The 15,853-nt window shown below is 41.9% G+C and overlaps 1 long non-coding RNA gene across 8 annotated transcripts in view; it reads left to right on the top strand.

Moving 5' to 3' along the window:
- The window catches only part of LOC109283890 (uncharacterized), a 131,471-nt gene that overhangs the window by 19,420 nt on the left and 96,198 nt on the right, over window positions 1-15,853 (top strand). For all 8 annotated transcript variants that reach the window (XR_009460811.1, XR_009460807.1, XR_009460808.1 and 5 more), the window contains one exon: window positions 2,017-2,129. This is a non-coding gene — a long non-coding RNA (uncharacterized LOC109283890). The remainder of the gene's footprint in view (window positions 1-2,016; window positions 2,130-15,853) is intronic.

Here is a 15,853-nt window from a genome sequence, read left to right as displayed (position 1 = left end):
ATATGCAAATTATTTCAGCCATGTTTTATTTCAGGCTTATTTTTTTCAGATTTCCTTCCCACTCCATGTGCTTAGGGAGAGCAGGGTCTGATGGTAAGGAGTGGGGAAGAGGCTATAGGGGAAGAACTTGTGGCAGGTAGAGGGCAAAGTGGCTACCTGACCCCCCACATTTACTTTCCCAGCTGTAGCAGTAGGAGGGGGACAAATTCAAGGCACATCTCCAATAATTAGATTCTATATACGGAAAAAATATAACAAATTAATACTTTTTCCATATATTAGAAACTAATAATTGGGGGGCCATCTTATAATCAGGGTCATCTTCTATTTGAGTAAATGTAGTAATTCAGGTCATTAGTAGTTACTTTGAAGAACATCACTGAGCAAAGCCAGCTATCATTCTTCCTATGCCAGTATGGTGGGCATCACTGTGAAGAGTTCAGATAGGTTATGAATGAGAACACTTAGGAAAAAGGGGACTTGGATAAATAAATATTCATGTATTAAAGTCAGGTGATCAGATGTTCTCAGTGTTCTCAGATGTTTGTGATTTATTTTAATTTTTTTAAAGATGTATTGACCTTAGCTTTGAGGGTGGAAAGTAGTTTTACAGAAGGAATTTTAATTACAATCCTCTTTAAAATCACATTCTTCAGGAAACCTGATTTTACAGGAAGGATTAATGTAATATAAGAACAAAAATAAAACATACAACAAAAGACATAAAAACAGAAATGGTTTTCAGTGTTCATCTTCTGAATCTTGACAGCTATATTCATTCTTTCCAGGTCAACATCCCAGTAGTCTTCACATCAGAGATGAATGAAATTAGATCCTAGAAACAGGCTTAAGGTCAAAACATGAGTAGGAGGTAGTGTACAATCATGTTGCCCAATGGCAAAGTCTCAGAGAGGGATTTGTATTAAGCAGGAGAAGGGACTGGTGGGATAAACTCCTCCTTTCCCTCTGATTGTAATGGGAACAGTCTGTGTACTCTGAGTTGGGGAATGGAAATGGAGAAAAACCCTGGTGTGGGCTGTAAAGATAAGGAAGGGAAACCACTGTGAGTTGTACACCTCTGTTAAGGATCAGTTACAAACTGGCAGCTGGAAAGAATTATAGAAAATTCGGGTTGGAAGGGACCTCAGGAGGTCATCTAATCCAACCTCTTGCTCAAAGCAGGTCTGTCCCCAACTAGATCATCCCAACCAAGTCTTTATCTAGCTGGGTCTTAAAAACCTCAAAGGATGGAGATCCCACAACTTCTTTGGGTAGCCTGTTCCAGTGCTTTACTACTCTCCTAGTGAGAGAGTTTTTCCTAATATCTAACCCAGACTTCCTTTGCTACAAGTTGAGACCATTGCTCTTTGTTCTGTCATCTGCCACCACAGTCTGGCTGTATCCTCTTTGGAAGCCCCTTTCAGGTAGTTGAAGGCTGCTATTAAATCCCCTGTCAGTCTTCTCTACAGACTAAATATGCTCAGGTCCCTTACCCTCTCCACATAAGTCATTTGCCCCAGCCCCCTCACCATTTTCATTGACTTTAGTTGGACTCTCTCCAATTTATCCACATTCTTTCTGTAGTGGGGGGCCAAAACTGGACACAGAACTCCAGATGTGGCCTCACCAGTGCTGAACAGAGTAGTATCACTTCCTTTGATCTCCTGGCAATGCTCCTACTAACTCAGCCCAGTATCTCATTCGCCTTCTTTGCAAGAAGAACACACTGTGTGGCTCATATTCAGCTTATTGTCCACTGTAACCCCTGGTTCTCTCTTTGCAAAGCTGATGCTTTACCCAGTCAATCCCCAGTCTGCAGGGGTGCATGGGATTGTTCCATCCTAAGTACAGGACTTTGCACTTGTCCTCTTTCAACATTATGAGATTTCTTTTGGATCCAGTCCTCCAATTTGTCAAGGTCACTCTGAATCCTAGCCCTACCCTCCAGTGTATTTACTACCCAGCTTGGTGTCATCTGCAAACTTGCTGAGGGTGCACTGTATGCCATCTTTCCAGGTCATTGATGAAGACATTGAACAAAACTGACCCCAGGACTGGATGGACAGGATGGGCTCCACCAATCAAAACAGCAGAATCTCCAGCCTGAGACTCAACCCAAGCTCTGAAAGGTAAGCCTACTACACTTACAATAATAGAATTGTTTTGCCATGAGCCTACAGGGTGAGTATAGAGCTTCTTCAGAAATGAGCAAAAGGAACCTTAAATTAGTGGCTTGCTTATGCAGACCAGCAGTATGCTGTGCACCTCATAAACAATATGAAAAGAAGATCCTGCCCAAAAGAAGTTTTGTAGAGTTTGCTTGTTTTAACTATTAGCTTTAAAACATAGAAGTGAGCAAGTAAGTACATTCAGACTCTCTCACTAAAGAGTAGGCACATCCTGAATGGATTGGTGAAGTGATAATAATCTTTATTAGATGGAGACTGAGCTGTGAAACAATTCACCAGGATCCTTAAAATATTTGAAGCAATACAGTGATCCTCAACTGAAGAAAAAAAACATTCAAAAACTGCCTGGGAAACAATTTAAAGATCAATCTATGGATAATGCCAACATGGTTTTGTTGAGATGGCAATTGCTTGAGGAAAGCAGGAGTGTATGGGGTGGACAGGGCTAGAGATTGATAAAGAGCAGTCAGATAGGATAAAAGAAGGTCTTGTAAGAGTTCTGTCACTTTCCCTTCTAGGTAGCTAATTGCCAATCCAATTTTACCTGAAGTCAAACAAGTGTCATGCAGTACGCACCGTGGAATGATCATTACCCCTGCACATAATATTAACGCTGTGCGTGACACATGGGTGTTTCAGTTTATGGCTGCTTCCCACTAAGTCAGGTGTTTTGAAGGGCGTATGCATTTGTTTCACAGAAAAAGAAAAGACACTGAACAGAGGCACAGAGCCCCCTGTTGAAGTTCTTATTACCTTGTTAGACCACTGTATCTGCTGATGTGTAAATGTGTAAAAAGACAGATGTGCAGAACACTGGGTTCTTTGTCCCGTTAAAATGCTATTGGAAGTTGATACACAGTAAGTAGATGGGGCTTTTGGTGTCCTTTGTCTCTTAATACCATGCAGTAAGCAGTGTCATCTTGAAATGAAAACATTTTGAATTTTTCTGCTGTTTGGCTGAGGAGATGGCTGGTTTTTTTACCACATTTTCCTTACACTTTTGCCCATGTCTGTTTCCTTCCTCTCCCAGCTTCTTGCTTAATGGCAGCTCTTTCTTGTCCCCATACTCCGTGGAGAGCGGCTTCTGTCCTCTCATGGTTCTTTCTGCCCCCCTATCATCCCCCTGCAGGATTGCTCCCTCTTCTCTTCCTTTATATGCCATTTTGACCCCTTTCCTGGCCACAGTTCAGCAGCCTGTCTTCCCTGTTTCCTGATGGCTGCCTCTTCTTTCCAGCTATAACCAGCTACGTGTCTACCCATCTACTGAGAACAGCAGCAGAGGTGGAGAAACTGGAGCTAGATGCTCCTGAGAGAAAGAAGAGAACTAATTGGTTGAAGAAAAGAGAAATTGTCTAACCACAACTAGATTTGTCCGTGTAATAGATTTCTGGTTCAGTGGTTAAACTGAAACATTTTAAAAAATGGTTTGGGTCAACGCAAAGTATGCAAAAGAAACATTTAATTTTGTTTTTTTGGGGTATTTAAACATTTATTTTTATCCTTGTTTTATACATTAAAATACAAATGTCAGATTTGTTGGAAGCCAAAATATGTCATTTTGACACTTTCAGAAGGCAAATATTTTGCCATTTCCAGAATATGTCCTGGAATTCATTTGTCCCCCTCCTCTCCTGTTTTTGTTTTGTTTTCTTTTGAGGTTTTTTTTTTTTTGTGAAAGAGGGGTTGTATTTTTCCAAAATGATTCACTGCATTAAATGCAGCTGCATCTCTCAGCAAATTCATTATTTTTTAACAGGGAGAGGGGGGAAATGCCTACCTCTAGCTATAATACAGTTCTAGGATATTGGCCATGACAGCAGTTCCTTGGCAAGTGTGTTGAATTCTTGGATACATATTGTCAAGTTGGGGTTTTGTGAATTGACTGTTCTTGGAAACCAACCACACAATTGTGGGACTAGGCACTGTGGATCATGAATGAATGGGGACATCTACCAGATAGCTCAAGTTAGGCACCTAAATTCTTGAGAGACTATACCTCAAACATACTCCTGTGCTCAGTTTTTCCTTTTGGTTGTTTCTAAACACTTCTACGTGTTTTGAACTGTCCGTTGGAGGCCACTGTTTCCTCTGCTTCTCTGTGTAGAGCACCTAGACACCTAAATCTGAATCACTCTTTGATGCTTCTAAAGCCTCCCCACTGTATACGGCAGCGATCCTAGGACCCTAAATTAGCCTTTTTTATTTTCTTCAAAAGTTAGATGGCAATTGTCTACCGCAAGGCACATACAAAGAGATTTTGTCTTTTCTTTTTCTTTCTCATTTCTGCATTCTGGCTCTTTAGAGTTTACTGCAGTGACAGGACCTTTCAAGAGGAAGAGTGGGTAGCACAATACAGGGAAATTTACTTGGAATGGTGAGGTCCCATTTGCATGAGCTCCCAAGTTCCTTTCAGCAGCTCTGCATTACTTTTCACATCAGCTAAGATTTGAAACACAAGTTAGAACCCCTTGTATTTTGTAGTGAAGGAACATTTTAACCCAGGATTAGGAATTAGCTCTGAGAAAATAGTCTGCCAAGTGGAGTATAACATCAGCTCCCATGGAGCAAGGAAGGAGTTCCAGTTCTTGAGAGCTGAGGCTGGACAACCTAAATAGCTTCACACAAAAGTTATATGTTATGTGTATACTCCCTATGTCTTTCTAGAAAGCAACAGTCTCCCAAGAAACTAGAAAGAAATCACCTCTCACTCAACTCATGTTCACACATGTACACACGCACACAGTCTGAGTTGATTCCACTTTGTAAAAGTATCTGGGTTTTAATTTGATTTCAGCATCAATGATACTATATTACAAAGTCCTAATAAAGGATGGACTTTTGACTCTTGTGTCCTATAGATGCTTTAGCAAATGCAATAAACACATTTACAGAGGTTTAAGGCACTTGACTTTTATTCATATCCAGGAGAAAATGGTAACAAAAATGAAAATAACACTTATACCAAATGAAAGCCGACTCAAAATTAAAATAGAAAAATAATCCAATTAATAATTTCATTGTTTCCAGATTACATTTTGTTAGACTTGTTGGGCATACCATAGTGCTTTACTCCTGGTAGATAAACATTTTAGTATTCAGGATTTCATGTCCTAGAGCAGGGATGCTCAACCTTTTGGCCTGGCAGGCCAGATGGGTGGAGAAGGACGAGTCTAAAGGCCAGATCAAGCCTTATATGCCAGGATCTGGGGGCCTGGTACCACCCCCTCCCACTCCTGTGAGCCAGGATTGGTCTCTGGGGGGCTGTTACTGTCCCCTTTAACCATTGCACGCTGGGGTTGGTCCCTGGGGCCCGGCGCTTTCTCTCTCATCAGAACTGGTCTCTGGGGGTATTGTGCCACACCCTTTTTTCCTGGTCTGCCAGTGTTGGGTCCTGGGGACCTTGCAGCACCCTGTCCAGGCGCCCCACACCAGGATTGGGCTCTGGGACCTGGCACCTTACCCCCAGCCCCTGCACACTGGAATTAGTCCCTGGGACCTGGGGCTGACCCTGCCCAGCCCTGCATACTAGGATTAGGTGCCTGATTCAGCATGTTGGGCTTGGAGCTTCCATTGGGTACAGAAATTTGGCACCGCTCTCCTGCCACCAAATTTCTGGCTCTCTAGGGAGCCCTGCAGGTCACATGACATGGAGCCTTGGGCTGAGGGTTGAATATTTCTGCCCTAGAGGTTAATCTTTAGCATAACCCATTGGTCTGTAGCAGCGGTTCTGAACTGGGAGTACATATAGACCCAGGGGTACATGAAGCCTTATCATGGGGTACGTGAGATATATTTCATACATTGTCTAACACAGGTCAAAGGGCCTAAAAAAGTCTTGACAGTTTGAAATTGCCGGGGTTTTACTGCCGTAAAATGCGCGTGCACATGGAAACCAGATATCCTACTCCTGCTCCATGAGACTAAGGGGTATGTCGACTGAAAAAGGTTCAGAACTGCTGGTTTATAGCAAGACACTTATGGAAGTTCATGTGTCTTCTGGGAAATCAAGCTGCCATGTTCTATAATAACTAGCCTATATTTGAAGAGTAATTTTACATGTAGCATAATTTAAATGGGAAGTCACTGCCAGAGCTGAACCAAAGTAATTGTTGGAAATCTCTGATATGTTATAAAACAGAGATGCCTTCAAGAAAAGGGGAGAGTCTGAAGAATATGGATATCTAAATCCATAGTTTGGTCTGTAAATTAAGTGGCTAGATTTTTTTAGGAGTCTTGGTGATCTACAGGTCCTATTGATCAGTTTCTTCCTTTTTTCCTCACCTTTCTTTCTAAGTTTCACAGCAAAAAGGCTACTAAACATCGATACCCAGCTGAACCACCTAGACCTGTCACCATTAAGAAGCTAATGTTACTAACACTTGCTAGGCAACAGAATCCATTATCCTGAAGTTCTCTTAAGCATGGACAGAGAGTGCAGTGGTGAAGCTGAAAGTTTTGACTTTGTTATGCCAACCACCATAGACACTCATACAAAAATAAAAGAACCTCTTCTCAGAAGTTTTGCATTAGTGCAGATATCACCCAAGATAGATCATGCAAATAACAGGAAGCATCAGCATCTTACCATTGTGTTTCTTAATCTTGATTAATAGATTTAAGTCTTCAATCAGTGGGCACGTTGACATGAGACGCTAGTTCATGTGGTAGGCATGAACTCTGACGCCACCACATCTGTGCAGTAGCAACAAGCTACTGCACAGTAGCTCATGGTTACTGTGCAGCAGGGTCAGAAATGACCCATGTGCCACTGGGACTGTGTAGTACTGACAGTTACCATGCAGACATTTAGTACTTGCTTTAGCAGTAGCACCTGTGCAGTTAGGCACATGTGTAGACATACTCACTGAGTATAAAAACACTCTCTGTAAGCTTTTTTGTCATTTAAAAATTAAAATTAACCATTATCATTGATTTGCATTTGCAATCCCAAGAACAAAACTCCATAAAGAATAGCAACTATAAAAACAGAACAATGATAGTCACAAAAAATGAATTCAGATGGTACCACCAAAACCCAACAGCAAATCCAGTTATTTTAAAATAGCTTTAAAAAATAATTGGGTTCAAGGAAACTTTCAAATAATTGATGCTTTATAAGAGAGAATTCTGACCCTTAGTGCTCCCCCTTTTCATATATGGGACCATAGTTCAACGCAATAAATTACACATTACTTTTGCTGCAGCAGCGAAGAGCTCGAATACGGTAGCTATAAAGACCTGTAAGCTCAGAACTGTATTCATCCCACACTTTTTAGACTCCTGAATTGAATGAGATAATTGTCTGTCTGTCTATCTGTCTGGAATTTGCCAAGCAGAGTGATATTTAAATACTAACTTATTTGCAAGCTTTGTTAACAGCCATTGTACCTTGTTTCGACCCAGCATAGAATATTGAGAATATATGTTTTTAGCTTGTTTTGCAGGAGGGCATGAGATGAAACATTCAAATGACAACTAATGCAATGTCTGTGCTTTTCACCTCAGAAGTTTCCTTCCAACAAAAAAGAGGGGCAAAGTCCATATCTCTACAACCCGCTTTTGCAGAGTAATAGTAATCTTTGACTCTCACCACACAGTCTTAAACCTGTATGCTTTATTTGCACTAGGGAGAATGTGCAGAGGCGGGAGTGGAGAAAAAAACAGCATGAAAATTCAAAAGTTGTGTTACCCACAATGACAAGATAAGGCTAGATAAGGACCATTCCCATGGTTTAATACTAAATTGAGAGAGAAAATAGGTCTCTGTTTCCTTGCACTATAAATCAGGATGTTTTCTTATGCCAGAAGTCTTTTGCAAACCATTGTCTTACTTTTGAAAGCATGTGTGGATTCCAGTGTCACTGCACTAGGATTTTAGATCTGCAGTCATGGCCATCCAGGAATACAAAAGCACATATGCATGGCTCAACAGGACATTTCTAACTTTGATTTTTCTGGTTATATGGATACTTCATTTCAAGCCTGAGAGCTATAAGATAATCCTCCTTCATCCTTCTCCTTTTCTTACCACCAACTTTTTCTTTCTTCACCCTGAATCAAAAGTCCTATTCAGCTTGTTGCCAGATGTGAGCAATCACAGCTTGACACGGGGTACAAATAACACCTACTCCAGCCATCAACTTTTAAATTGGAACAGTGCCCTTGATGTGTGCTGGAGATTTGCTCTGGCTTATGTAACTTGCACATGAACAGTAGTAGGCACCAAGTGAGAATTACATGAGAGAACTTAGTAGACTGCAAGCCCAGAGGCAGCCCTAGGCTTCCAACAGATGAAGCCAGCCATTTTAAAATGGAGCTGGGTCAGAGGTCACAGTTCAGCCTGATTTTGTAAGTAGCCTAATGTGCTCCATAAGTGTAGATCAGCAAAAGAAAGTCTGACTTGAAACCCAAATTAACATTTGTTTCCATTTTTCAGCAACTTCAGAACACACAGGGGTCATTGAACTGTTCATGCTAACGCCATTTAACATTCATGGTCTGGAGGAAAATAAAGTCCTAACCTCTGACCTTTCATTAGAGGGCAGCACACTGGGGGTTGGTGGTGAGGGGAAGAAAAATGGGGGTGGGGGGAGGGGGACGGGGACATGTTATTCTCTTGCAGAAAACTGAGCTGATTCCGTTAGTAGTCACAGGTTGCTTTGTCAATAGTATAGGATTTAAGTTTTCTAGTCACAAACTAGAGTGTTGTCTATTAGAGTGAAGCCATTTTTGGTTTTGCATTATAACAAATTTTCCTTGAGTGCAGCTGCAGTAACCCCTTTCCTCTGTATGTTAAATGCTTGCTGTAAGAGTAACAGCATGTTGTGTCAACAGTGAGAGCTCATGCTGAGGTAGTATTCAAGTGCAAAGCATCTACGTTAGCAAGCATCCTTAGCAAAGTCATGTCTCATTTTTAAATGATTTTTCCATTTTAGTTATTGTGACCTTTTTTTAAAGAAAAAAATTTGCCAAGAAAAACTAATTGCTTTTATTTTTCACTGCAAAGTGTTACATTGACTCCCTTTAAGAAAACACAGACAATTTCACTTAATATTATTAAAATGAATATAATCCATAAATCTTGGTCACTGTTATGCTAAATGTACTGATTAGCAGTGGGGAAAAAAGATATTATTGGGGTGTATTTTTTTCTTCAGAGCAACAACCAAATTGGTATTGAAACACTTGGTATATTACTGGAATTATCTATTAACTTCAACAAAGAGTTGAATTTTTCACTGCTTTCCCCAGTTGAAAAAATTATAGTAGTGTAAAATGAGGCAAAACACAACCATTTTGATTAGGAATCACTTTATACTCACTCTACACATGTATAAACGGTTACCCAGCAGGCAAAATAGTGGAAAGTTAGCCCACAGTGTTGAAAAGATGACTACAGCATAATACTAATTTTGGAAAGGACACTTAGAATAAAATTTTCAAAAGTGCCTAATTTAAATGAGCCCGAATCCCAACAATTTTTGTTATGACATACATACTCAAATGAGATCTGAGAACACGGCTTACAATAAAGATTTTCAACCTTTTTAGACTCAAGGTACTTCTCATTAGATCCAAGGTACCCCTTTGGAAAATGCCAAATCTTAGTTTTCACTTATTTTTGACTAAAGAAAAAATAGCAGAGTGATTTATCTGTTTCAGGCAATTCAAAAGGATCACAACAGATCAAAGCATTTTTAACATTATGGATACCTATTTGAAAACTCTGGGTTTATTTTGTTTGTACACCTACCAATGCTGACATGGCACTCTGTGGCACCTTTGAAAGGATCTCAAGGCACCTCTGCGTGCCATGGTACTCACGTTGAGAATCACTGGTTTAGGATTTCAGGTTAAACAGGCACTTTAAAGAATTGCCTTGTATTTCCTTCAGATAAATCCCTAAATTCCAAGTCAACTTGAGTCTTGTATCTAGGAGATAAGTGAATAGCTCAGGGGACCTGGCAATGGCATATTTAGCTTTTACCTTTGAATTGTCTTGGTGCTTCTCAGCTTTGGAATAACTGAAAATAGTTTACATTGGTTGGTGGTTTCATGATCAAAAGAAGCTGGTGGTCACATCTCATTTCCTAGTGGACAACTAGGACTTTTGGTAGAAAGTCATGCTTATTAATAGCTTCAGTATGAACTGACTGATCATTTCACTCTATTTTAGATCCTAAAATGATGGCTGCTTTAAGAAGGAATGGAAGTAAGGAATGGAAACTGAACTAACTTCTTATTCCTTCTAATGGCTCTTTAATATGAGTCGCTAGAAATAATAGTGGCTGATGTGGTGAAGCTCATAATGCAACTGCTCCAACCTATGTGCGCTCTGTGAATACAGAATTTAGGTCCAAGATAGGAAAATAAGTACTTAAGTTTCATTGATTTAATTTGCAAGAGCCAAGGATTTTTGTGGGTGATATCTTTGGGCATTTATACATGTGCTCTAAGGTGGGTGGGAGGAGGTGTTTTAATTAGGGTGACTCTGAGAGCCACTCTAATTAAAGTGCTGGGAGTGTATCATGTATCAGCATCACTGTGCTGAAAAATGGCAGGGGGAATGCTTTAACTAAAACTTGTTTGACGAGCTTTAGTTAAAGTGACCCCATGCTTAATTAACCCCCTGATTAATCTAGTTTGCTTCGACATGCTGTAATTACACTGTGTCGGAGCAGTCTTGCTGCTCATGTATAGGCACCCTTTGGGCTCTAGCACGTTACACTTAAGACGTGATTAACCAGTTAATCTTGTGTTAAGTTGTTACCTGGCTACATGTTGATACAATCAATGGCATGAGGAATAAACCACAAAGTTACTACACATTTTTTGTGTAATGATTAACTTTGTGGCTTGTTCCTATCATAGCGTAATTGAATGTGTGGCCAGGCTAGGTCTCCCAGTTATGGGGTATGCCTCTGTGGCTGGGAGTCTCACCAGTGGATCTGGTTCCCAGCCTCAGGAACAAACTATATGCTTCTGTGACTGGGAGCCCAGTCAGCTGGGAGCCTAATGAGCTGGTGCACCCACAGGGCTGGGAGCCTGGATCAACTGTTGGGGCTTTCAGCCGCAGGATCTTGCTACTTGCCAGTGCAGGTGAAACCCATGGGAGTGATCCCAAGTACCCTTTGCACCAGCAGTAAGGTGTGATGGAATCTGATGCTGGATCCCACAATCATACTTCCTGGCATGCACGCATATTTTCACTTGCACATCTTCCAGGAACCTTTTATTCGACAAACTATATTGATTTAACTTGGAATTAGTTGGCCTTGAGAATTTGGGCCTTGGTCAATATAGCATGAGCACAACAATCTGGTTTTAAAAGAAAATGAAAAATGATGATGTGGGTGTATCTGGTGTTCTCTCTTTTGTGTGAAGGCTTAATCACATATTAACTTGCTACAACATGGCCCAGAATAAGATATGCGTCTTGGTTTTGAAAGGCAGAATAAAGGAAAAAGATCTATCATTAGTAATAACTCAGTAGCAGCAGCTAGGGAGATGAATCTGTTCATAGATTCTGCTCCCTGTGAATCACTTGCAGATTTTACTTTTATTTTTGCCCAGTAAGTGGAAAAAATGCTCTAATAATGCTCACTCTATATTTCAGCTGTTTTTTGGGAAAAAAGGTATATGCTTATGCAAGAAAGTATGGTATATCAGAACACAGCAATGTACTATGCTGAAATAGGGCTAGATTACTACCAAACTTTGTAACCCACTAGTTTCAGGGGTTCCACTCGGCAGAAAAACCTTCAAAACATGTTCTGGCCAGTGGACAGCAAATTCTTCCTTCTTTATACCTGGATCCAGTTAGATCTTTAGGCACAGTTCCAAGGAGCCCAGGGCAGATATCCAGTGGAATCAAAACTTGCAGCCTGCTTTTAAACCTTGTGCCAAAATGAATCAAGTCAGCCAAAACACCATTCTTGTTGGTTCCTATAATATTTCAGAACCATTTCACATGGAATGGAAATATGCTTATGAGGTTGATTTAGATTAAGGACTAAAAAGTCTATGGATTAGAAAGAAACATACCATCTGTATTTGACAAAAAAATATTTGGTCAGAGTTAGGGCTAGGGCTTGCTGCCAGGTCCTTTGGATATAGCAGATCGTTATGTTTCCCTGGCCCCATTTATATGTCCCAGTTTGTCTTGATAAAGTTACACTAGGTAATCAATAAATCTTGGCTACAGTACACACTTCCAGCTACTAGAGTTTAGAGAAAAACAATATCTTACTGTATAATTTGTTTCAATACAAAATAGCTGTTTCCATCTTAAGGCAAAATATAGCAAAGAGGACAAGAGTGAAAAAAATTAATTATGAGTTTTCCTTTTTATTCTTTGCAGACTATCTAAGAACAGATAATAACAATTTTTATAACACAATATCACTTTTGTCCCAGATAAAGTGGTGAAAATAACTAGCCTGTGGAAGCATTTTTTGTTACATATTCAATAATGACACTATTCATTCTTTTTGGTTATTTATATGTTTCATGCTATCAGGTAATAAACAGCACCACATGCTTTATGCACCGCAGAAATTTTGTTAACTGTGAATTAGATATTTAGTAGTGAAATTCACCATTTCTATTGTGCTAGTGTGTATTGTGTATTTTGAAAATATAATTAGTTTATGGTGAGTATGCTAGAAAAAATTCTGTTCTACCATTACCCACACTAGTGGGTCTTGAGTTCTTAAGGATTCACATAAAATAATCATGAAAGGTTTTCAAAGATGTTCAAACAGATTAATTTTGAATTAGAGCAAATATCTGCACATTATCCCCAATTAGAGGAGAGAAGATGATCTACAAAACCAGAAATGTACAGGCTAATAGGGAATGGGTTTGTGTGTGTGTGCATGTGTCCTGGATCTATAGTTCACAATGTGGCTGCAATGACTATAGAAGCTGGGGTCCTGTTTGTTAGCATTAACTGTTGTTTTGGGTGTGATTGAGAGGTTATTCTGGGTTTTATAGCAGTGTTTCCTAGATTTGCTTGTGGGTAGGTTTGATATATTATGTCAGGTCTATTTAGAGGTGTGGCTTCCCAGAGTGAGTTTCTAAGAATGCAAGTGTCTGCACAGAAATATAATTTATTGCAGTTGGCTTTTTCCAAATATGTGGGGGCCAGTAGTCCTGCATATATGATAAGGTTGTAGAAGGTTGCATGAGCAATGTGTTGTTGCATGGTGGAAGCTGTATTGCAATGGAAGAATGAGTACCATATATACTTCCTTGTAAGGATGAATATTTTGACATTCCATTTGAACACAATTTAACCACTTATTAGTAAAGTCTTCTAATAGCTGAAACCCATATTTGACATGGTCTCTGAATTTTTGTTCTTGCCTGTTATCCTTAATGCCTTTAATAAGTCAGTAGGTTGGTTATGTGCTTGGATCCAATTCCAGCCACCATTTTGCAGCACCATATAAATAATTTAGTAATAGTATAAAAAGGGATTAATTTAACTATGAATTTTCCATGATCTAGCCTCTGATATGTGTTTTGGATTTGTCACGGCGGAGTCCTGTCAGAGGGCCGTGATCTCCTCGAGGTCCCTCGCTCCGTGTCAGGCTGGCCCAAGGCACCCTCTTATTCTCACCTGCCACGTCTTGTTGGTAAATATAAGGTTGGGAGGCTGCCTATGACTCCCTGGGCACGGCTACTCGGGACCTCTGTCCCCGTGGTTCTCCCGGACCCCCTGGGGGTCTCCTGATACAATGGGTGCTTCCTAGGCACCCCAGCCTTATGGGCTATGCGTGGCTCCTACCACCCCTAATACCACGCCCCAAGCCTCGCTGATGTGCTGGATGTTGGTCTGTCACGTTACATGCCCGTTCTCCCCTGTAATCTCTCCCACTCCTGGGCCTCCCCTGTAGTCTAGCCCACTCCTGGGCTCTCTCTACTACCCAGCCTCTCACTGGGACTCTCATCAAGCCCACTCTGGGCCTTCTCTGAAAGTGTGGTCCCACTCACGGACCCTCTAGTGGGCCTCCGGTCCTTCAGGCCAACCGCATGGGTACCCTCTCTGATCCAGGCTCGTCGCACTGCTATCCCTTCTCCTCAGGGACAACCGCAGCACCTTGCTTCTGTCTGAGGGGTGTTGCCGCACTAGCCTATGGCTGGGCTCTCAATGCCCGTCTCGGGCTTCTCAATATGGCGCTCCCCCCTCTTCAGGGCTCGCCGTGCCCACCTTGGGCTTCTCAATAGTCCCCCCTTTCTCGGGGACTCGTTGGGCCCACGCTGGGCTCCTCTAAAGTGTGCTCCCCCTTCCTGGGGCTCGCCACGTCTATGCTAGGGCTTCCTAGCAGTGCCCCCTTTTGGGGCTCGTCATGCCCACACTGGGGCCTCACAAAGCCGCCCTTCTCCGGGGCTGGGGTCTATGTATCCCGCACACAACCTGGGGTCTTCGTTCCCCGCCTGCAACCCACTGGTTGCACCTGCAACCCACTGGTTGCGCTCCTTGCTGCCAGTTGCTCCTGCACTGGCATGCAAATTGCACCTTCACTGGCGCTGTAAGAATGATGCACCCTCCTGGCGCTAGACCGCACCCTCACTGGCACTGGGGCACCCCACACTCTCTGGGGTCCCTATGAGGATACTGCACCCTCCTCAGGCGCTGGGGCCCCCACACTCCCATGGGGCCCTTTATGAGGCCTCCTCCAACCCCTACAGCCTCACCCAAACCTCCGGTTGTAATACAAACATGAACTAAACACAACACAAGCCTCCTGGCTGTAACTCAAACCTGAAGCCCTATGGCTATAACAACATTGCTCCATATGATGATAGTACTTGCTACTAGGCTCCTTTCCACATCCTCACTCCCAGAGCTCCTGCCTCCTAGGCTGCTGGCAGAGAACTGCCAGCCTGGCCTCAGCCCTGGGCTTTATAAGGGCCAGGCCCTGCCTCCTACAGGCAGCTGGCTCCCCTTAGTTGCTCCGGCAACCCGCAGCTGCGCTCATTAGGCTCTGCCAGGGCTCTCTCCCTGGCAGTTTCTCCTCTCTAGGAGCAGGCACCGAGGTGCCCTGCGACAGTGAAGGAGGTCAAATGGGAGCCGCTGCATTATGTTGGAGACCAAGGTTAGGTTGTTTGATGAGACAGCATGCTGTAGTATGAGGTTTTCAGGGTAATGTGCAGCTGTAGTTTCATTCATGATATAGGGAAATGTGGTGGAAAAGCAAGTGAGACAGACTCTTCCTTGCTGTATTATTATTAAGTCAGACTTTTCATTGTACTATATTCATTTAAAAATTTAAAACTTTTTGTTTATAAAGTTCCATGACAGAGGTGGTGGAAAGTTAGTTGAACAAGAATGCTTGATTCATAGACTTTCCACACAACAAAACCCTTGTAGAACAGTAGCACTATCCTTGCCTCATGTTTGTTAATTCTATTCTCTACATATGGAGGCACAGACAGAAGTGACAATTTTTGCCTGGTCTGGCCCTTGAAAACTGTGACCAAACAGAAGTGCACGGTTTCAGAATGCTTTAATTGCATGAACGTTCAAATGAAGATGCTCCAAAATGGAGCACCCTCAGTAAGTTCTGTCTGCACCGCTTCTCAGGCCTGGCCCTGATTTCAGAATGGGAGATGGGAAAGGGAGCAGAGGGAGTTAGTCAGGGGTTTTTTCAGCTGGC

This window comes from Alligator mississippiensis, chromosome 3, assembly GCF_030867095.1.
Source record: "Alligator mississippiensis isolate rAllMis1 chromosome 3, rAllMis1, whole genome shotgun sequence".
Classification (NCBI taxonomy): Eukaryota; Metazoa; Chordata; order Crocodylia; family Alligatoridae; genus Alligator; species Alligator mississippiensis.
This window is presented reverse-complemented; position numbering and strand designations above follow the sequence as displayed.